The following is a 23,762-nucleotide window of genomic DNA, read 5'->3' on the forward strand; positions in this document are numbered from 1 at the left end:
CTGAAGATACTCGGTGAGCACTGATAGAGCCGCTCACAGGCATTTTCTGCAATGGAAGGTATTTACATAAATTATTAGGGGCCTCGGGGGGATACATGGGGGGGGGGGGGTAATATAAAGTAGTGTACAACTTCTTTAATCGTTCCCTTTATGGCTATGGATGCTTTTGACATGGAAAATTATTTTTACATATGTTAGTGCTTACCTTTAGTTATTAAAATTGAAAAATGCAGTTTCAGTCTGCAATCATTCATTTTCAGACCTTCCTCAGTTTGCAGTTTTCAGATATGTCTCTTGTGGGGGTTTCTCTTCCAGTAATATAGGCTGCATGTGAACTGTGTGCATATCCAAAGGGTTGCTGTCTTTATTAGCTCAAAAAATCAGCACAACTCCAATACTGTATTTATTTTCTCTTCATGTGTTTTATTTCTTTTCTATAGTTTTTCTTTTCTCTGCCCTCCCTGAGACTGTGAATACTTTCTCCTCTCTCCACACTGGAGACCTGTGTACGATCTCTAAAATTGAGGGAAGGGAGAGAGAAAATTATGAGATACGAAAATGTAGCTGGGGAAATCAAATCCCTTGCAGCTCTGTCTACAGACGCCATGTCTCACAATGTACCTCATTCCATATGGTCAGAATATAGACCACAGTAAAAAAGTGGTCTGTACTCTGCTAATAAGAATATGAGTCTTTATCAGTATTAGCTGACGTGTTCTCACGGGTGCCAGATATCTGTTTGAGAATTGTAGGAAAGCTGTTAGTGAATCGCTGATATAATTGGACATTATTGGACTGGTTGTAAATCCAGCCACAAACAGGTAATGCATGACCTTCAAGATGTTATTAATCCACACGTCCGTACCCAGCATGCACCACCAGTCTGAGCGCAGCGGGAGGACTGTCCTGATGGGTGAGGTTCAGTCTGATGTTAGAGACATGATCAGATGGAAGAGAAAATGCAAGGAGTGAAGTGGCAGATGAAGAGAAGACAGCTGAACATGGGAGAAACCCACACAGCCACCGCTTGTTGCTAAGCACATTTATATATAAATGTGCTGTTCACAGGTCTATTGTCTGTCTCATATCTATCTATCTCTCTCATATTTAACTGTTTAACTAAGAATCTTTCTATCTCAACTCTATCTTTCTATACCTCTATCCAGTGGCGTAACTAGAGTCCAATAGGCAAGATTTGGACCTGGGTTGCCCCCTACCCCCATGTTGGTCAGATGTTTGGACCCTTGTAGAGTTCTAAATCCTACAAGGACATACAAGTTGCACCCCCTCCACCCTCTCCTCCATTATGTAGTAATGTCTCCCATCTTCGGCTCCTTCCTGGTATATATGTTCCCCTTCCTGGCCCCATCCTGGTATATATGTCCTCCATCCTGGTATATATCCCATTTCCTGGCCCAATTCTGTTATATATGTCCCTTATCCTGGACTCCATCCTGGTATATATGTCCCCCATCCTGGTATGTATGTTCCCCTTCCTAGCCCCATTCTGGTATATATTCCCCTTCGTTGACCAATCTTGGTATATATGTCCCCCATCCTGGTATGTATGTTCCCCTTCCTAGCCACATCCTGGTATATATTCCCCTTCCTGGCCCAATCTTGATATATATGTCCCTTATCCTGGGCCCTATCCTGGTATGTATGTTCCCCATCCTAGGCTCATCCTGGTATATATTCCCCTTCCTGGTCCATTCTTGGTATATACAGTGGGTACAGAAAGTATTCAGACCCCTTTAAATTTTTCACTCTTTAATTGCTGCCATTTGGTAAATTCTAAAAAGTTCATTTTTTTTCTCATTAAAGTACACTCTGCACCCCATCTTGACTGAAAAAATACAGAAATGTAGAAATTTTGGCAAATTTATTAAAAATGAAAAACTGAAATATCACATGGTCATAAGTATCCAGACCCTTTGCTCAGTATTGAGTAGAAGCCCCCTTTTGAGCTAGTACAGCCATGAGTCTTCTTGGGAATGATGCAACAAGTTTTTCACACCTGCATTTGGGGATCCTCTGCCATTCTTCCTTGCAGATCCTCTTCAGTTCCGTCAGGTTGGATGGTGAACGTTGGTGGACAGCCATTTTCAGGTCTCTCCAGAGATGCTCAATTGGGTTTAGGTCAGGGATCTGGCTGGGCCAGTCAAGAATGGTCACAGAGTTATTCTGAAGCAACTCCTTAGTGTGCTTAGGGTCATTGTCTTGTTGGAAGGTGAACCTTCGGCCATGTCTGAGGTTTTCATCCAGGATATCTCTGTACTTAGCCACATTCATGTTTGCTTCAATTGCAACCAGTCGTCCTGTCCCTGCAGCTGAAAAACACCCCCATAGCATGATGCTGCCACCACCATGTTTCACTGTTGGGATTGTATTGGGCAGGTGATGAGCAGTGCCTGGTTTTCACCACACATACCGCTTAGAATTATCACCAAAAAGTTCTATCTTCGTCCCATCAGACCAGAGAATCTTATTTCTCATAGTCTGGGAGTCCTTCATGTGTTTTTGAGCAAACTCTATGCGGGCTTTCATATGTCTTGCACTGAGGAGAGGCTTCCGTCAGGCCACTCTGCCATAAAGGCCTGACTGGTGGAGGGCTGCAGTGATGGTTGACTTTATGGAACTTTCTCCCATCTCCCTACTGCATCTCTGGAGCTCAGCCACAGTGATCTTGGGGTTCTTCTTTACCTCTCTCACCAAGGCTCTTCTCCAACAATTGTTCAGATTGCTCAGTTTGGCTGGACGGCCAGGTCTAGGAAGACTTCTGGTGGTCCCAAACTTCTTCCATTTAAGGATTATGGAGGCCACTGTGCTCTTAGGAACCTTGAGTAATGCAGAAATTATTTTATAACCTTGGCCAAATCTGTGCCTTGCCACAATTCTGTCTCTGAGCTCCTTGAGCAGTTCCTTTGAGCTCATGATTCTCATTTGGTCTGACATGTACTGTGAGCTGTCAGGTCTTATATAGACAAGTGTGTGCCTTTCCAAATCAAGTCCTATCAGTTTAATTAAACACAGCTGGACTCCAATGAAGGAGTAGAAACATCTCAAGGAGGATCACAAGGAAATGGACAGCATGTGACTTAAATTTGAGTGTCTGAGCAAAGGGTCTGAGTACTTATGACCGTGTGATATTTTAGTTTTTCATTTTTAATAAATTTGCAGAAATTTCTACATTTCAGTCAAGATGGGGTGCAGAGTGTACATTACTGAGAAAAAAAAATAAACTTTTTAGAATTTACCAAATGGCTGCAATGAAACAGAGTGAAAAATGTAAAGGGGTCTGAATACTTTCCGCACCCACTGTATGTCCCTTATCCTGGGCCCCATCCTGGTATATGTCCTCCATCCTGGTATGTATGTTCCCCATTCTGCTATGTATGTCCCCCATCCTGGTATATATGTCCCCCATCCTGGTATATTGTATATATCCCCCATCAACGTATATATGTAGCACCCTGAGGATTCGGCTGCTACAGGGGTATTGCACCTCAACCCAGAGGTGTGATATTCCACTCCCGGGTAAGGATGGAGTGTGGAGCTGAGCTCAGAAAGCTGCATGCACTACACACATCCCATTTCCGAGGAACAGACCAACGGTACTCCCACTTAGAAATGTGCAGGTACGACCGAGTCTGTTCCTGGCTGGAGTGGGAGGGGGGTGGTACATCCCAGTAGTGTAGGGGCAGATAGGGGGATCAGTCTGGGTAGTGCTAGGAGCTCATTGGGTGCTGGTCACCTGAGCTCACACATAGAGGGAGTATTTAAGGTGGGCACCATCTAAGATCAGGGTCAGTCAGTCAGCCACAGTCAGTCAGCCCCAGTCAGTCTGTGAGAAGACAGAGAGACATCAGTCTTTGCAGAGGAGTGGAAGAGAGCAGAGGAGCAGAGCAGCCCCAGGCCCAGAGTGAGAGAGGAGAAGAAAGAAAGACCCAGAGGGGGAGAAAGAAGGAACTCTGAGAACCCAAATACAATCACAGGGTGAAGAGTTGGCAACAGGGTACCGGATCCCAAACTGGTGGGGGCTACAGCATACCTCAGCCAGAGACCGGAGGCCGTGGGCAGCATCTGCCACGGCCACCCACCATATCCACCCGGAAGGCAGACCACGCGTAGGGTCAGGGAACCCAGAGTCAAGGGTTACCAACAGAAGGCCCGAGGGAGCCGGACATAGGTGGATCCCTGGTGGGGAAGGCCAGAGACGAGGACAGGTCAGAACGGGAGCTCAGAACCACGCTCCAGAACTACTTGGGGGTTGGCCGAGTCCAGGACCTGGTGGACGCAGCACGGCTCGGGTGGTCACTCAAGGCCGGAGTGACCGGAACATCTGCAGTAAGTAAAGAACCCTGAACTGCACAACCCGACTCTGACTCTCATTACCATCTTCCCTGCACTTCCACAACCACCATCCTCTGCACCTGACCCCCTGAGGCTATACCCCTCCCGTTGGGGGTTATACTACCTGGGCTGCACAAACACCATCAGCCTCAGCGGACCCTGCTGCAGCGGCGGCCGTAGTGACCGCAATTCAACGGGTGGCGTAGTCGACATAAAGAACATCCAGTAACATCATAGGACTGCCACACACTGAGCTTGACACCCTGGGCACGGACCGGGTCACCGCCACTCGGAGACTACAACCCCCATCTGATCCGGCTCCGGGTATTCCCCTAAAGAATATGGCCCAGGGGGCGCGTCAACTTTGGCGTAGTCGGCAGGATTACGTGCCCGCAACAACCGGGTACTGCGTGCCTGAAGAAAAGAACAAGTTTACCTTAAAAAGAAGTCTCCTGCCGGTTCCGGAGGGTCCCCGCCATCGGGCCCCATCACAGGTCGTTTCCCGCCGGTTGTCTGCCATTTGCAGCTTTTTCCCGCCATCCATGGAGTTTCCCGCCACTGGGAGACGATTCCCGCCATTTCCGAAGATTTCCCGCCTTGGAAGAGCGGACGCCATTATGGGCGTGCCAGAGGGTGGCAAGAGGCCACCTCCCATCGTGGGCCAGGTCGAAGAATGGCGCCAAAAGCGGAAACCGCCCCCACCAACAGAGACTGTGATGCTAGAGGTGTCTGTCAGCGTGAAAGAACTGCCCCTGGAACTGACAATCACTAAGTTGCCCCGGGACCACCCTCGAAGTGGGCGGAGACAGAAGAAGAGAACAAAGATGGGTGTCGCTTGGAGCAGTCTGGAGAGAGCGCACCCGGAGACAAGACGTCTGGAGGGAGAGCCAGGCAGCACCGACCCAGCGGTCAGGAGCCTGATGCGGGCCGCCACTCCAGGCAGCACCGACCCAGTGGTCAGGAGCCTGTTGCCGGTCGCCACTCCAGAAGGCCTGCTGGAGACAACGAGAGGAGAGCAGAGCAGCACCGACCCGTTGGTCAGGAGCCTGCTAGAAGCAACGACCCCACTAGGCTTAGTGGAGGTCCTAGCACAGCTCCCCCGAGACCGGGAGTGTGCACAGACCGCGCTGGAGGGCCTCGCACGGAGGATGGCCCGGGTGCAGCGAGAGACGTTAGCGGAGTGGAGCCGAGAGATGGCCCAGCAGACAAGAACTCGTCAGCGGAGCACGCCACCCGAGACGAGGAGACAGACCGCCTCTGAGGATGGCGCAGGAGGACTGAAGGCCGAAGACGGCGCCGAGAAGGGAGCCGAACGAAAGGAGGCAGGTAAAGGGGACGTCTCTACCCCAAACCGGGAAACCGCGCACCTGCCCCAGCTCCCCGTCGCAGAGCCCGAAGTACCCCCTGCCGTGCCCGTAACCGCAACGTCACCGCCACAGACTAGGCCTCAACCGGAAGCCGCAGCCGCGACCCCTGTGACGTCACACGCCTCGACCCCGAGCGTGACCAAGCAGGAAGTACTACCAGCCTGGTCGCAGGGCCTAGTACCCCCGGGCGCCGCAATACCAACAGCGCCCCCTACCTCCGCGGAGCCACCGGCTTGGTCGCAGGGCCAAGTAGCCCAGGGCGCCGCCGTCCTTACGGTGCCCTTCACTTTCCAGGTGCCCCAGGCCTGGCCGCAAGGCCTGGGCAACCCGGGCGCCACCACCACCGCGCCCATAAAACCAAGAGTGCCGCATCTGGGAGAAGATCTATTCGCCCAGCATACGTGCCCGGATGGGCAGCCCTTCATCTGGCCCCAGGAGTACATTCAGCTGGAACTCCAGAGAGCAAGGCCCATGTGCGAGCCCCTGATTCCGGCTCCGAAGCCCGTAAAGAGGATCTCGCCCCCGCTAGAGGAGGCACAGTTTGAGTGGGACCCCACCGGAGAAGATCTCATGGGGTTCACTCAGGAGACCCGGGCAGCTGCAGCGGAGCGTGCAGAGTGCTGCCGGCAGCAGCTCGAGGTCTTTGAGAGGGAGCGGAGAGAGAGGCGGGTCCGGGAACAACAAGCCCAAATAAAGAGCGCGGAGCAGAAGAGCCGGGCCAGGAGGAGTCCCCGTGCAGCTCATGGTCCCCCTTCCACCGGGACTGTGATCAAGTTTAATATGCAGCACGGGTGGGGCTTCATCCGAGATCACCGCACCCCAGGCGACGTCTTCGTGACCAGAAGAGACGTTGAGTCCCACCTAACGGAGGGACACAGAGGTCGTGACCTGTACGTAGGGGACGAGGTCACCTTCACCCGGCACAAGTGTGCCAAAGGACCCTACGCCCTCCATGTGCATCGCCTGACGGAGGAGGAGCTGCGGTGTGAAGAGGAGCAAGAGGACCCGGACTGGTCTGAAGCTAAAGTTAATCACAAAGAAAGAGCAGGAGGACGTCGTCGTTGAGTACAGCAGAGTAGAAGCTGTATATAGTTGCCCGTCGGGGCACAGTGAACCGTTGCTGCTAATATAGTCCCCGTTGGGACCAGAGAACTGAACTGTTAACCCCGTGTGTCCCTATTCCCACTGACCGAGGACTGAGAACGGTCATTCCTTCCCTAATACCTGGCCGAGGACTGAGAGCGGCCATATCCCCTTGTATATAGTTGCGCTTCCTAAAGCGCCCCCTACCGGTTTTATAGGAAACCATTTTTCTTCAAGAGACTGTCGCACTTTACCCGGTCACAAGTTGCACCGTGACCGGAGGTACCAGAAGACAAGAATGTTTCTAATGAAAAGTTTTATATGAAAAGTTTTATATGATGTTTTATTATGTTGTTTATGCAAAAATTGTATGTTTTGGTGTGTTTTATATCTTACAGCCCGAGGACGTGCTGTGATTTACCAGGGGGGAATGTAGCACCCTGAGGATTCGGCTGCTACAGGGGTATTGCACCTCAACCCAGAGGTGTGATATTCCACTCCCGGGTAAGGATGGAGTGTGGAGCTGAGCTCAGAAAGCTGCATGCACTACACACATCCCATTTCCGAGGAACAGACCAACGGTACTCCCACTTAGAAATGTGCAGGTACGACCGAGTCTGTTCCTGGCTGGAGTGGGAGGGGGGTGGTACATCCCAGTAGTGTAGGGGCAGATAGGGGGAGCAGTCTGGGTAGTGCTAGGAGCTCATTGGGTGCTGGTCACCTGAGCTCACACATAGAGGGAGTATTTAAGGTGGGCACCATCTAAGATCAGGGTCAGTCAGTCAGCCACAGTCAGTCAGCCACAGTCAGTCTGTGAGAAGACAGAGAGACATCAGTCTTTGCAGAGGAGTGGAAGAGAGCAGAGGAGCAGAGCAGCCCCAGGCCCAGAGTGAGAGAGGAGAAGAAAGAAAGACCCAGAGGGGGAGAAAGAAGGAACTCTGAGAACCCAAATACAATCACAGGGTGAAGAGTTGGCAACAGGGTACCGGATCCCAAACTGGTGGGGGCTACAGCATACCTCAGCCAGAGACCGGAGGCCGTGGGCAGCATCTGCCACGGCCACCCACCATATCCACCCGGAAGGCAGACCACGCGTAGGGTCAGGGAACCCAGAGTCAAGGGTTACCAACAGAAGGCCCGAGGGAGCCGGACATAGGTGGATCCCTGGTGGGGAAGGCCAGAGACGAGGTCAGGTCAGAACGGGAGCTCAGAACCACGCTCCAGAACTACTTGGGGGTTGGCCGAGTCCAGGACCTGGTGGACGCAGCACGGCTCGGGTGGTCACTCAAGGCCGGAGTGACCGGAACATCTGCAGTAAGTAAAGAACCCTGAACTGCACAACCCGACTCTGACTCTCATTACCATCTTCCCTGCACTTCCACAACCACCATCCTCTGCACCTGACCCCCTGAGGCTATACCCCTCCCGTTGGGGGTTATACTACCTGGGCTGCACAAACACCATCAGCCTCAGCGGACCCTGCTGCAGCGGCGGCCGTAGTGACCGCAATTCAACGGGTGGCGTAGTCGACATAAAGAACATCCAGTAACATCATAGGACTGCCACACACTGAGCTTGACACCCTGGGCACGGACCGGGTCACCGCCACTCGGAGACTACAACCCCCATCTGATCCGGCTCCGGGTATTCCCCTAAAGAATATGGCCCAGGGGGCGCGTCATATATGTCTCCTATCCTGGTATAAATACCCCCCATCCTGATATATATGTCTCCCATCCTGATATATATACCCCATCGTGGTACAGTGACATGTCAAAGTTTGGGCACCACTGGTCAAAATTACTGTTATTGTGAACAGTTAAGCAAGATGAAAATGAAATGATCTTTAAAAGGCCTAAAGTTAAAGATGGCACATGTCCTTTATATTTTAATCAAAAAATATATATATTTTCATCTTTTACATTTTAAAAATTACAAAAAGGAAAATGTGCCGAAGCAAAGTTTGGGCACCCTGCATGGTTAGTACATACTATCACCCCCTTTTGAAAGTATCACAGCTTGTAAACGCTTTTTGGAGCCATCCAAGAGTCTTTCAATTCCTGTTTGAGGGATTTTCATCCATTCTTCCTTGGAAAACTCTTCCAGTTCTGTGAGATTCCTGGGTCGTCTTGCATGCACTGCTATTTTGAGGTCTAGCCACAGATTTTCAATGATGTTCAGATCAGGGGACTGTGAGGGCCATTGTAAAACCTTCAGCTTGCGCCTTTTAAGGTCGTCTATTGTGGATTTAGATGTGTGTTTAGAATCATTATCCATTTGTAGAAGCCATCCTCTTTTCAACTTCAGTTTTTCTACTTATGCTGTTATGTTTGCATCAAGAATTTGTTGAAATTTCATTGAATCCATTCTTCCCTCTACCCGTGAAATGTTCCCTGTGCCATTGGCTGCAAGACAACCCCAAACATGATTGATCCACCCCCATGCTTAATGGTTGGCAAGATGTTCTTTTCTTGAAATTCTTTGCCTTTTTTTCTCCTCCGACACAGAAGGGACCTAAGAAGTCCCGAAAGCTTGCTTTGTAACATCATTTATTTTATTTTTGTTAGTCATTAAAAGGTATCATAACTACAAGATTATCTTGTTATTCCCACCAAGAGCAATCTGTTTCAACTGGCTAACACGGTACCAAACCCTTTTTTCTCCACACATTCCTTTGATCATTGTGGCCAAAGAATTCTATTTTAACCTCATCGGTCCACAGGACTTGTTTCCAAAATGCATCAGGCTTATTTAGATCTTCTTTTTCATACTTCTGACTCTGAATTTTATGCTGAGGATGCAGGAGAGAATTTCTTCTGATGACTCTTCAATAAAGGCTATATTTGTGCAGGTGTCTCTGAACAGTAGAACAATGTACCACAACTCCAGAGTCTGCTAAATCTTTCTGAAGGTCTTATGCAGTTAAGTGGGGGTTCTGATATGCCTTTGTTGTAATCCTACGAGCCGCTCTCACTGAAATTTAGCTTGTTTTTCCAGACCGTATCTTGACCTCCATTGTGCCTGGTAACTGCCATTTCTTAATTACATTTCGAACTGAGGAAAGGGCAACTTGAAAATGCTTTGCTATCGTCTTATAGCCTTCTCCTGCTTTGTGGCCCTCCACCATTTTCATTTTCAGAGTGCTAGGCAGCTGCTTAGAAGATCCCATGGCTGCTGTGTTTTGGCACAAGGTTAGAGGAGGCTGGGTTTTTATAAAGCTGGAAAATTTGCATCACTTGACGTTTCCTAACGATGATAGTGAACAATCAAATAGGTGTACGGCACTCGGTGTTAGGCGTGGTGCTCGAGTAAAGGTTCCACCCTTTAAGTAATATATCTAAGTACTTGGCACTCAAAAAATGATGTTCATGAAAATGATGCATTCATTTTCATGAATATCATTTTTTGAGTGCCGAGCACTTAGGGCTATGGCTTGTTCACTATTATCTAACAGGCTAATTAAGGTCTGAAATCTTGGTCAAAGTTATCTGAACACACAAATCTCCAAGGGTGCCCAAACTTTTGCATCGACCCATTTTCCTTTTTGTAATTTTTAAAATGTAAAAGATGGCTACATATATATTTATATATATATATATATATATATATATATACAGTGGTGGCCAAAAGTATTGGCACCCCTGCAATTCTGTCAGATGATACTCTGTTTCTTCCTGAAAATGATTGCAATCACAAATTCTTTGGTATTATTATCTTCATTTAATTTGTCTTCAATGAAAAAACACAAAAAGAATTGTCCTAAAGCCAAATTGGATATAATTCCACACCAAACCTAAAAAAGGGGGTGGACAAAAGTATTGGCACTGTTTGAAAAATCATGTGATGCTTCTCTAATTGGTGTAATTAACAGCACCTGTAACTTACCTGTGGCACCTAACAGGTGTTGGCAATAACTAAATCACACTTGCAGCCAGTTAACATGGATTAAAGTTGACTCAACCTCTGTCCTGTGTCCTTGTGTGTATCACATTGAGCATGGAGAAAAGAAAGAAGACCAAAGAACTGTCTGAGGACTTGAGAAACCAAATTGTGAGGAAGCATGAGCAATCTCAAAGCTACAAGTCCATCTCCAAAGACCTGAATGTTCCTGTGTCTTCCGTGCGCCGTGTCATCAAGAAGCTTAAAGCCCATGGCACTGTGGCTAACCTCCCTAGATGTGGACGGAAAAGAAAAATTGACGAGAGATTTCAACGCAAGATTGTGCGGATGGTGGATAAAGAAACATCCAAACAAGTTCAAGCTGCCCTGCAGTCCGAGGGTACAACAGTGTCAACCCATACTATCCGTCGGCGTCTGAATGAAAAGGGACTGTATGGTAGGATACCCAGGAAGACCCCACTTCTTACCCCGAGACATAAAAAAACCAGGCTGGAGTTTGCCAAAACTTACCTGATAAAGCCTAAAACGTTTTGGAAGAATGTTCTCTGGTCAGATGGGACAAAAGTCGAGCTTTTTGGGAAAAACCATCAACATAGAGTGTACAGGATAAAAAAAGAGGCATTCAAAGAAAAGAACATGGTCCCTACAGTCAAACATGGCGGAGGTTCCCTGATGTTTTGGGGTTGCTTTGCTGCCTCAGGCTCTGGACTGCTTGACCGTGTGCATGGCATTATGAAGTCTGAAGACTACCAACAAATTTTGCAGCATAGTGTAGACCCCAGTGTGAGAAAGCTGGGTCTCCCTCAGAGGTCATGGGTCTTCCAGCAGGACAATGACCCAAAAGACACTTCCAAAAGCACTATAAAATGGTTTGAGAGAAAGCACTGGAGACGTCTAAGGTGGCCAGCAATGAGTCCAGACCTGAATCCCATAGAACACCTGTGGAGAGATCTCAAAATGGCAGTTTGGAGAAGGCACCCTTCAAATATCAGGGACCTGGAGTAGTTTGCCAAAGAAGAATGGTCTACAATTCCAGCAGAGCATTGTAAGAAACTCATTGATAGTTACCGGAAGCGGTTGTTCCCAGTTATTTTGGCTAAAGGTTGTGCAACCAAGTATTAGGCTGAGGGTGCCAATACATTTGTCCGGCCCATTTTTGGAGTTTTGTGTGAAATGATCAATGATTTGATTTTGCTTCATTCTCTTTTGTGTTTTTTCCTTGCAAGCAAATTAAGTGAAGATAAAAATAGCAAAGAATTTGTGATTGCAATCATTTTCAGGAAGAAACTGAGTATTATCTGACAGAATTGCAGGGGTGCCAATACTTTTGGCCACCACTGTATATATATATATATATATATATATATATATATATATATATATATATACACACTGCTTCAAAAAATAAAGGGAACACTCAAATAACACATCCTAGATCTGAATGAATGAAATATTCTCATTGAATACTTGGTTCTGTACAAAGTTGAACGTGCTGACAACAAAATCACACAAAAATCATCAATGGAAATCAAATTTATTAACTAATGGAGGCCTGGATTTGGAGTCACCCCCAAAATTAAAGTGGAAAAACACACTACAGGCTGATCCAACTTTGATGTTATGTCCTTAAAACAAGTCAAAATGAGTCTCCGTATTGTGTGTGGCCTCCACGTGCCTGTATGACCTCCCTACAACGCCTGGGCATGCTCCTGATGAGGTTGCGGATGGTCTCCTGTGGGATCTCCTCCCAGACCTGGACTAAAGCATCCGCCAACTCCTGGACAGTCTGTGGTGCAACGTGACTTTGGTGGATGGAGCGAGACATGATGTTCCAGATGTGCTCAATCGGATTCAGGTCTGGGGAACGGGCGGGCCAGTGCATAGCTTCAATGCCTTCATCTTGCAGGAACTGCTGACACACTCCAGCCACATGAGGTCTGGCATTGTCCTGCATTAGGAGGAACCCAGGGCCAACCGCACCAGCATATGGTCTCACAAGGGGTGTGAGGATCTCATCTCGGTACCTAATGGCAGTCAGGCTACCTCTGGCGAGCACATGGAGGACTGTGCGGCCCTCCAAAGAAATGCCACCCCACACCATTACTGACCCACTGCCAAACCGGTCATGCTGAAGGATGTTGCAGGCAGCAGATCACTCTCCATGGCGTCTCCAGACTCTGTCTGTTAGAACTCTCCTGTTAGGTTTTTTTTAGTTTGCTGGTCACATGACCATTTTTGCCTATTTAATCCGGCTCCGCCCTCCTGGTCTTGCTGGACTTCATTGTATTTACTACTCTTGAGCTAGCTTGGTGCTCTGTTGCCGTTCTCTGTTAGTTTTGCTAGGTTTTCTGACCTCTATGCTTTTTGTTGTGTGTTTGTCTTTGACTGCTACTATTTCTGCTAGGAGGTGTCCAACTTATCCCAGTCCCTAGTTCTTGTAGGGATCCCTCCCTCACATCTATAGGTCTTCGTTCAGACTAGCCGAGGACTTTAGCGGGTCTGATCGCAGGATCAGGTTCCCCGTTACATCGTAGGGATCTAGTTTAGTTCTCTTGTAGGGACAGTTCTCCTGTCTTTCCTTAGTCCCTGTAGCAGATCATAACACTGTCACATCTGTCACATGTACTCAGTGTGAACCTGCTTTCATCTGTGAAGAGCACAGGGCGCCAGTGGCAACTTTGCCAATCGTGGTGTTCTGGGCAAATGCCAAGCATCTTGCATGGTGTTGGGCTGTGAGCACAACCCCCATCTGTGGACATCGGGCCCTCATACCACCCTCATGGAGTCGGTTTCTAACCGTTTGTGCAGACACAAGCACATTTGTGGCCTGCTGGAGATCATTTTGCAGGGCTCTGGCAGTGCTCCTCTTGTTCCTCCTTGCACAAAGGTGGAGGTAGCGGTCCTGCTGCTGGGTTGTTGCCCTCCTACGGCCCCCTCCACGTCTCCTGGTGTACTGGCCTGTCTCCTGGAAGCGCCTCCAGCCTCTAGACACTACGCTGACAGACACAGCAAACCTTCTTGCCACAGCTCGCATTGATGTGGCATCCTGGATGAGCTGCACTACCTGAGCAACTTCTGTGGGTTGTAGAGTCCGTTTCATGCTACCACGAGTGTGAAAGCACAACCAACATTCAAAAGTGACCAAAACATCAGCCAGAAAGCATTGGTACTGAGATATGGTCTGTGGTCCCCACCTGCAGGTGGATACACAGCTGATAGTCCTACTGAATAGACTCTTAAAATTTGTATTATGGCAAGAAAAAAGCAGCTAAGTAAAGAAAAACGAGTGGCCATCATTACTTTAAGAAATTAAGGTCAGTCAGTGCGAAAAATTGGGCAAACTTTGAAAGTGCAGGTGCAAAAACCATCAAGCACTACAAAGAAACTGGCTCACATGAGGAGCGCCCCAGGAAAGGAAGACCAAGAGTCACCTCTGCTTCTGAGGATAAGTTTATCCGAGTCACCAGCCTCAGAAATCGCAGGTTAACAGCAGCTCAGATTAGAGACCAGGTCAATGCCACACAGAGTTTTAGCAGCAGACACATCTCTTCAACAACTGTTAAGAGGAGACTTTGTGCAGCAGGCCTTCATGGTAAAATAGCTGCTAGGAAACCACTGCTAAGGACAGGCAACAAGCAGAAGAGACTTGTTTGGGCTAAAGAACACAAGGAATGGACATTAGACCAGTGGAAATCTGTGCTTTGGTCTGATGAGTGCAAATTTGAGATCTTTGGTTCCAACCACCGTGTCTTTGTGCGACGCAGAAAAGGTGAACGGATGGACTCTACATGCCTGGTTCCCACCATGAAGCATGGAGGAGGAGGTGTGATGGTGCTTTTCTGGTGACACTGTTGAGGATTTATTCAAAATTGAAGGCATACTGAACCAGCATGGCTACCACAGCATCTTGCAGCGGCATGCTATTCCATCCGGTTTGCGTTTAGTTGGACCATCATTTATTTTTCAACAGGACAATGACCCCAAACACACCTCCAGGCTGTGTAAGGGCTATTTGACCATGAAGGAGAGTGATGGGGTGCTACGCCAGATGACCTGGCCTCCACAGTCACCAGACCTGAACCCAATCGAGATGGTTTGGGGTGAGCTGGACCGCAGAGTGAAGGCAAAAGGACCAACAAGTGCTAAGCATCTCTGGGAACTCCTTCAAGATTGTTGGAAGACCATTTCCGGTGACTACCTCTTGAAGCTCATCAAGAGAATGCCAAGAGCGTGCAAAGCAGTCATCAAAGCAAAAGGTGGCTACTTTGAAGAACCTAGAATATAAGACATATTTTCAGTTGTTTCACACTTTTTTGTTAAGTATATAATTCCACATGTGTTAATTCATAGTTTTGATGCCTTCAGTGTGAATGTACAATTTTCATAGTCATGAAAATCCAGAAAAATCTTTAAATGAGAAGGTGTGTCCAAACTTTTGGTTTGTACTGTATATTTATACTTTTACATGCCACTGTAACACCTCATTTACATATGAACTAAAATGCTATATTAGTATATATGTCCCCCATCCTGGTATATACTATATATTCCCCATCCTGGTATACAGTTGTGCTCAAAAGTTTACATACCCCGGCAGAATTTTTCCTTTCTTGGCCTTGTTTCAGAGAATGTGAATGATAACAAAAAAACTTTTTCTCCACTCACGGTTATTGGTTGGGTGACGCCATTTATTGTCAAACTATTGTGTTAGCTCATTTTAAATCTTAATGACAATCACACAGGATTCGTCTCTGCAGAATGTAACACACAAACATCTATGGCAGATTTCTTCTAGAGGATAGTCCTCACATCTCCCTAATTGTACACTGCGCCAAATGAAGAAAAAAAATGCTTAGGTTCCCATCACAGTGATAGAATCGACAAAAATAAGATATAGTACAGTAGTGATTTCTTCCTTTGTGATCCCCGCACAGTAGAAATGTCCCCCTCTGTGACCCTCATACAGTACTAATGCTTTTGTTTTCTTTTGTGACCCCTGTACAATAGTAATATTTCCCATTGTACCCCCATACAGCAGTAATGTTTGCCTTTATGTCTTAATACGCCAGTAATGCCCCTCTCGCAGTTGCACAAATACAGTTTTAAAGAACACTTTTTATACCCCGATACAGTTATTTTGTCCCCCATTGTGGACCCATATATTAATAATGTCCTCCATTGTGACCCTCTACACTAATAAACTCAGCCATTGTGGCCACATACAGTAATAATGTTTCATATTGTGACACCATACACTAGTGATGTCCCCTATTGTGACCCCATACAGTAATAATATCCTGTATTGTGATACCATACACTAGTGATGTCCCCTATTGTGACACAATACAGTAATAATGTTCCCTATTGTGACAACATACACTAGTGATGTCCCCTATTGTGACACAATACAGTAATAATGTTCCCTATTGTGACAACATACACTAGTGATGTCCCCTATTGTGACCCCATACAGTAATAATGTCCCCTATTGTGACACCATACACTAGTGATGTCCCCTATTGTGACACCATACAGTAATAATGTCCCCTATTGTGACACCATACACTAGTGATGTCCCCTATTGTGACACCATACACTAGTGATGTCCCCTATTGTGACACAATACAGTAATAATGTCCCCTATTGTGACACCATACACTAGTGATGTCCCCTATTGTGACCCCATACAGTAATAATGTCCCCTATTGTGACACCATACACTAGTGATGTCCCCTATTGTGACACAATACAGTAATAATGTCCCCTATTGTGACACCATACACTAGTGATGTCCCCTATTGTGACCCCATACAGTAATAATGTCCCCTATTGTGACACCATACACTAGTGATGTCCCCTATTGTGACACCATACAGTAATAATGTCCCCTATTGTGACACCATACATTAATAATGTCCCCTATTGTGACACCATACAGTAATAATGTCCCCTATTGTGACACCATACACTAGTGATGTCGCCTATTGTGACACCATACAGTAATAATGTCCCCTATTGTGACACCATACACTAGTGATGTTCCCTATTGTGACCCCATACAGTAATATTGTCCCCTATTGTGACACCATACATTAATAATGTCCCCTATTGTTACACCATACATTAATAATGTCCCCTATTATGACACCATACACTAGTGGTCCTCCTCACATAGCAATAAAAGAAAATAACCTCGCCTATTACCTGCCCCTGCTCCCATGACGAGTTGCTCAGACTTCCTCTTCTTCCAGTGCAGGATGTGCAGTGTGGCTCAGTGGTTAGCACTGCAGCCTTGCAGTGCTGGGGTCCTGGGTTTGAATCCCACCAAGAACAACATCTGCAAGAAGTTTGTGTCAGTTCCTCCTGGTTCTCTGGTTTCCTCCCACACTCCCAAGACATACTGATAGGGAATGTAGACTGTGAGCCCCAATGGGAACAGTGCCCATAATGTCTGTAAAGCTATGGAATTAATGGTGCTATATAAGCGAGTAAAATAAATAAATGATGTCATTGTTGCGCTTGTGACGAGACCACTGACATCCCCTGTTGCAGGCCTCTGATAGATCGGTGGGGTGGAATTGTGGTGCAGGGCTCTGGCTCTCTGCTCCACAATATTTTTTAACAGAATGTGCATCCGAGGACACACATCTAGCCCCTGCTCCGTACCCAGTCATAGTGGCACCATCTGTGACTGCCCTTGTTTGTCTCTTTATCTATCCTATTACTTTTTTACCCATAACCACTTCCCCATTTTGCAGTCCTCGGCCCCTCTATGACCCATTTTCCACTTCCTGAATTTGCGAATGTAAACCAAAGAAACTTTCTTGGCTGTGGAGGTTTCAGACAAATTGGTGGCACAGCCTGGATTTTAGGGTGCCTGGGTATTTGGCACCTTGGGCCATGAAAACACAGATACAGATGAAGCAGAGACTAGTTTATCAGGACAGTACAGCTGAATTTCTGGTGTGAAAAATTGCAAATTAAGGTCTGTCCCTTCTTCCACACTCAGCTCTTGTACATCTGCATTTCAATGTCTGTAATCGAGTAGTCACCACGGTCCACATGAAGGACATCTGCAGACCGCGATGATATCACTGCACCAATCAATATCATCAATATCTATTTTTACCTGAGGGTCCTTGCAGCATTTACAGCCGTGGTTTTTCCAACATGAATTCGGTGTCCAGTGCTTCTGACTGGAAGTAACTCATGTCACCCCGATCCCTCATTTCGTGTTACAGCAATTAAATAAACTGCTTTGTAGGACAGAAAGTAAGCACCTTCCACAGGACGGACGTGCAGTAATGCGTGCTGTTAGATTATGCTTGATTTGCAAATAACATGGAAAGAAAACGTAAGGAGCAATTTCCCCCACAAATGTTTTATTCATGGACCCATTACTGATGCACTTCATAGAAATTCATTACTTCCACCCAGGATTACAGGGGTTGTGAGATTTAGAGAACCCATTTATAAATACCCCAACCTTGCATTAATAATGGGGAGTCTCTCTCTTTCAGGACCCTCATCTATTAACCAAAGTGGAGAACAAGTACAGTAAGTCCGGATTACTCTGGAGGACCCGGTATGCCCATGCATTTCACAGATAGCCTATTGACCGATCACAGTACATTGGCTCACGGCTGTCTGCACAAGCAGCGGCACTCCGAGTCTCGCCTCGCCTGCATGTGAAGGCACAGTGTTTGTGGAAAGTGGCCGTGGGCTTTAGCCATGGCCAAGCTGCTGCTCCATATTTCCCCAGCACTTTACAGGAAAATCATGTCCCAGTTCCAATGTGAGGTCTGGTGTGGGGTGTATCACGCTGACTTGTAGGCTTCATACTTCTGCTGTCTCCAGGACTCCATCTTCAGGAACCGCCACACATAAATCTGTGGACACGCAGTTCATTTCAACAAGCAAAATTTAAGTTCATCAGATTGCAACATGCAGTTTTAGGCACAACACTTCTTATTCCTTGTTTCCTTAGTACAATACGTTTCCAGCTTTGCTATCCGTTCCTCTTGGACTATCCCTACGTTAACTGGTTCTGTCAGTCCCAGGGATTTCTCGTTTAGTCCCGAAGTGCACCCGGGATCCGTTACCTTCCTAGTGTTATGATCTGCAACAAGTACTAAGGAAAGATAGGGGAAAGCTGTCCCTACATTAAGTTTAAGCTGAATCCCTACGATGTAGTGGGCTGCCTGTTCCTAGCGAACAGACCCGCCTAAGTCCTTGGCTAGTCTGAACGAAGACCTATAGCATAAGGGGAGGGGTCCCTAAAAGTACTAAGGACTGGGACAAAAATGGGACACCTCCTAAACAGAAAAGTTGTTGCAGAAAACAAAAAGACAAACTGACAAAAAGGTACTAGAGGTCCCAGAAGGACCAAGCCAACTGACAGAGAAAGGCACCGAAGCACCTGGCTAGAGAAACAGTCAAACACTGAAGTCCAGCACAGCCAAAAGGGGCGGAGCTGGAATATAAAGGCAGATGGTCACGTGACCGCAAAACACAAGATGGAAAAAACAAACAGGAGGGTTCTAACAGTACCCCCTCTTTTATGAGGATCCTCCGGATCCTCCAGACCTATCCGGAAACCTCTTGTGGAAAGCTTTAACAAGCCTAGGAGCAGAGACACATCCGTCCTTACCCAGGAGTTGTCTTCGGGACCGAAACCCTTCCAGGAGACAAGATACTGTAATCTCCCTCTATGCCAGGGTTCCCCAACTCCAGTCCTCAAGGCCCACCAACAGGTCATGTTTTCAGGATTTCCTTACTATTACACAGGTGATGGAAATATTGCCTGTGCAGGTGATATAATTATCCCGAGCAATACTAAGGAAATCCTGAAAACATGATCTGTTGGTGGGCCTTGAGGACTGGAGTTGGGGAACCCTGCTCTATGCTATCTAGAATTCAAGATATGAGAAATTTCCTATTCGCCGTCTTCCACCACAGGAGGAACTGTGACAGTGGCATCCCTATCTGATACATCAGCCTTTTTCAACAAGGAAACATGAAACACAGGATTAATCTTCCAGGAAGTAGGGACATCCAACCTAACAGCAGACGGGTTAACAACCTGAAGCACTTTAAATGGACCCACAAACTTGGGACCCAGTTTTTTAGAGGGAATCCTCAACCGCAGGTTCTTTGAGGACAACCAAACCATGTCACCCACAGTAAACAAAACCTCCTTACGTTTCCTGTCAAAATACTTCTTGAACTTCTTGTTAGCCTCTTGAAGGTTGCAACGTACATTAGTCCAAACTCTCTCCAAATCACCGGAAAAATTCCGCTCCTCCGGCACCACCGACCCCAATTTGGAGAACGAACCAAAAGACGGACGTCTCACAGTACAACAAAAAAAAGGAGAACACCGAGCAGAGGAGGATGTATGATTGTTAAGAGCAAATTCCGCGAGAGGCAGAAACTCAGACCACACTTCTTGATTGTCCGCCACAAAACAACGCAAAAACTGTTCAACATCCTGGTTCTTTCTTTCTGTCTGTCCATTAGACTCAGGATGATACCCAGACGAAAATGACAAATGGACTCCCAACCTGTTACAAAAAGCAAGCCAAAAGCAAGCCACAAACTGAGGTCCTCTATCAGAAACAATATCCGTGGGAACGCCATGAAGCTTTACAATCTCCTTAACAAACGCCTTAGCGAGTGTCTTGGTGCAGGGCAACTTAATGAATGGAACCAAATGACACATCTTACTAAAACGGTCCACGACCACCCAGATGACAGTAAAACCCTTGGACACAGGAAGATCAGTAATAAAATCCATTATGAGATGCGTCCAAGGCACACTAGGAACCTCCAGAGGGCAAAGCAACCCCGCAGCAGGAGTATGTGAAGCCTTTGACCTAGCACACACAGTACATTGACGCACCCACTTGATGACTTCTTTCAGCCATCCAGGCCACCAAAAACTGCAACTGATAAGCCTCTTGGTCTCACAAATTCCTGGATGACATGCCAACCAAGACTCATGACACTCCACAAACAAATCTCTCCTAAAGGTCCTAGGCATGAACAACCTCCCATGGGCAGTGTTAGATGGGGCATCATCTTGAGCTTTCAGAATCCCATCCTCCAAAACGGAGTCCAATGCCGCCACCACAACTCCTTTCTGTAAAATGCTCTCCTCCTCCTCGGCACCGACCGTAGGAGAGAAGCTGCGAGATAAAGCATCGGCTTTAACATTCTTAGGACCAGGGATATAGGTAACAGAAAAATGAAACCGAGAAAAAAAAAGTGCCCACCTAGCTTGACGGGCATTCAAGCACTTGGCAGCATCCAGATAGATCAAATTCTTATGATCTGTGAAAACCTGAATAGGAAATCTAGCGCCTTCCAAAAATTGACGCTAATGTTCAAACGCTAGTTTAATAGCCAGCAACTCTCGATTTCCAACATCATAATTCAGTTCGGTTTCTGAAATTTTTTTCGAAAAGAAGGCACACTAATGTACTCCATCCCAGTTCTCCTGAGACAAAACTGGTCCGACCCCCACCGATGAAGCATCGACCTCGACCAAAAAAGGCTTGGTCTCATCAGGCTGCATAAGGCTAGGGGCAGAACTGAACCTCTCTTTGAGATACTTAAACGCTTCAATGGCCTCAGTAGTCCACTGGGCCGTATTCGCACCTTTCCTGGTGAGATCGGTTAGAGGCTTAACAATTACAGAAAAATTCTTAATGAATTTCCTGTAATAATTGGCAAAACCCAAAAATCTCTGTATAGATTTCAAACCAATAGTCCTAGGCCATTCCTGCACAGCCTGAACCTTCACCGGGTCCATCTCAAAGCCCTCGATGGAGACAATGTAGCCCAAAAAACAAATTTTCTGCACAGCGAACTCACATTTCTCCAGCTTAGTAAAGAGTGAATTATCACTCAATAACTAAAAAACTTCACGTACACTCTGCCAATGGGACTCTAGATCTGGTGAATAAATCAAAATGTCATCCAAATACACAATAACATTCTTACCAATCAAAGGTCTCAGGGTGTCATTAATAAGGTTCTGAAAAAATGCAGATGCATTGGTAAGACCAAAAGGCATCACCAGACTCTCAAAGTGACCTACTGGAGTGTTAAAAGCAGTTTTCCATTCATCACCCTCCTTCACACTTAACAAATTGTATGCCCCCCGGAGATGAATTTTGGAGAACCACTTCGCCCCCACTAACTGGTTAAACAAGTCAGGAATTAACGGCAATGGGTAGGAATTGCGTACGGTAATCTTATTAATTTCACGAAAATCCAGACATGGACGCAAACCCCCGTCCTTTTTTTTAACAAAGAAAAATCCAACTGCCACAGGCGACTTAGAAGGTCTAATGTGACCAGCAGCCAGGCTAGTCTGTATGTATTCCTCCAAGGCCTTTCTTTCAGGGATAGTCAGATTAAACAAGCGACTCTTGGGAAGAGTAGCTCCCGGAACAAACTCAATGGCGCAATCATAATCCCTATGAGGAGGTAAAACTTGCGACTCCTCCTCCGAAAAAAAACTCCAAAAATCTTGAATAGGTACAGGTAATTCTCCTTTTTCCACAACCGCAATGCGACCATTACAACATTTATCATAGCACTTTGGACTCCAAGACTTAATCACATTAGTAGACCAGTAAAGTAAAGGATTGTGCTGTTTTAACCAAGGCAAACCTAGAACGACCGGAGAGGGTAAATTATCCAATACAACCAAGTCCAAAATTTCTTTGTGAACTCCATTGATAGTGAGGGAAATGCAGCAACCTTGTGAGTAATACATTTCAAGGGAGTGTTATCAATTGCAATCACAGAAATAGGTAATGACAAAGGTTTGGATTTCAAGTTAAGTTTTTCCAAAAACCCTTTATCAATCACATTAAGTGTTGAACCACAATCCACAAATACCTGAAATTCAATTAAATCTTCCTGCAAAGTAGTACTCCCTGAAAGAAATACTCCTGCAGAGCATAAACAAGCTATACGGGCTTAACTTACCTTTTTTTTTTCTTTATTTAAACGAACCTCACAATACTTAATCAAATGGTCAGCTTTACCACAATAAAGACACAATCCCTCAGCGAACCTCCAGTCTCTTTCCCGAGAGCGGAGTGACATCGCCCCAACCTCCATCGGTTCTCCGCCATCTGAGCAGATTTTCTGGGGACTAGGACCTGGCATTACAGGAGTCTTTACCTCATTCTGTCTAAATCTCAGCCTCCTGTCCACAGCTAATTGCATGGCATCCTGCAGAGTCTCAGGTGCAGGGAATGCAATTTGCAGATCCTTAACCCTTTCACTCAGACCAGCAAGAAATAGACATTTCAGAGCCGGATCATTCCATTTGACTTCTGAAGCCCATCTTCTGAAGTGTGTGCAATAATTTTCAACATCACCTGGCCCCTGATTCAAACGCCTGAGTACTGCTCAGCAGATGAGATTCGATCAGGATCGTCATATAATAGCGCCAAAGCAGAAAAAAATTCTTCTACCGACCTTAAGCTTGAATCATTAGGTTGGTTCATTGCGCAAAAGTGACATAATAAAACCAATGCGCTGTGATTCATTCCCAGAGGACCTTGGTCTCTCAAATGAAAATATAACAAACAAGCATTTTTAAAGGAAAAAAAATCTTGCTGTTTACCATAAAAACATCAGGCAGTCCTACCTTGGGTTCCACAAAATCCGCTCCAGAACAGCTACTCACGTGTTGCTGTAGCTCGGCCACCTCCAGAGACAATCCCTGCAAGCGTTGAGCCAAATCCTGGATGGAAACCATACTGATCCCAAAATTTCTTTCCTTTTAGTTTTTTGGGCTGGACTTACTTGTTATGCACACGCCCGAACTGACTGGCGTGTGCGTGTTTAGTGATTCCACTGGACCATGAACCAGAGAGTGCCTGGAGGGGCGTAACTAAGTATCTACCCGATCTGACCAAGGTCGCACGACGGCTAACGACGCCAGTGCACCAGGGAGGAACCGAGCAGAGGGACCTGGTGCTACTCCAGGTCAGACCCCGGACACGGCTGTTGACCCACACTGGAGAATACAGGAGC

At 46.6% G+C, this 23,762-nt stretch overlaps 1 protein-coding gene across 6 annotated transcripts in view; it reads left to right on the top strand.

Annotated features, from left to right (window-relative positions):
- PPP2R2C (protein phosphatase 2 regulatory subunit Bgamma) overlaps positions 1-23,762 on the top strand; it is a 255,847-nt gene that overhangs the window by 17,262 nt on the left and 214,823 nt on the right. The gene's annotated exons all lie outside the window — the stretch shown is intronic.

This window comes from Phyllobates terribilis, unplaced genomic scaffold (assembly GCF_046119375.1).
Source record: "Phyllobates terribilis strain yellow unplaced genomic scaffold, ASM4611937v1 Scaffold_1__5_contigs__length_1240528914, whole genome shotgun sequence".
NCBI classification, from domain to species: Eukaryota; Metazoa; Chordata; class Amphibia; order Anura; family Dendrobatidae; genus Phyllobates; species Phyllobates terribilis.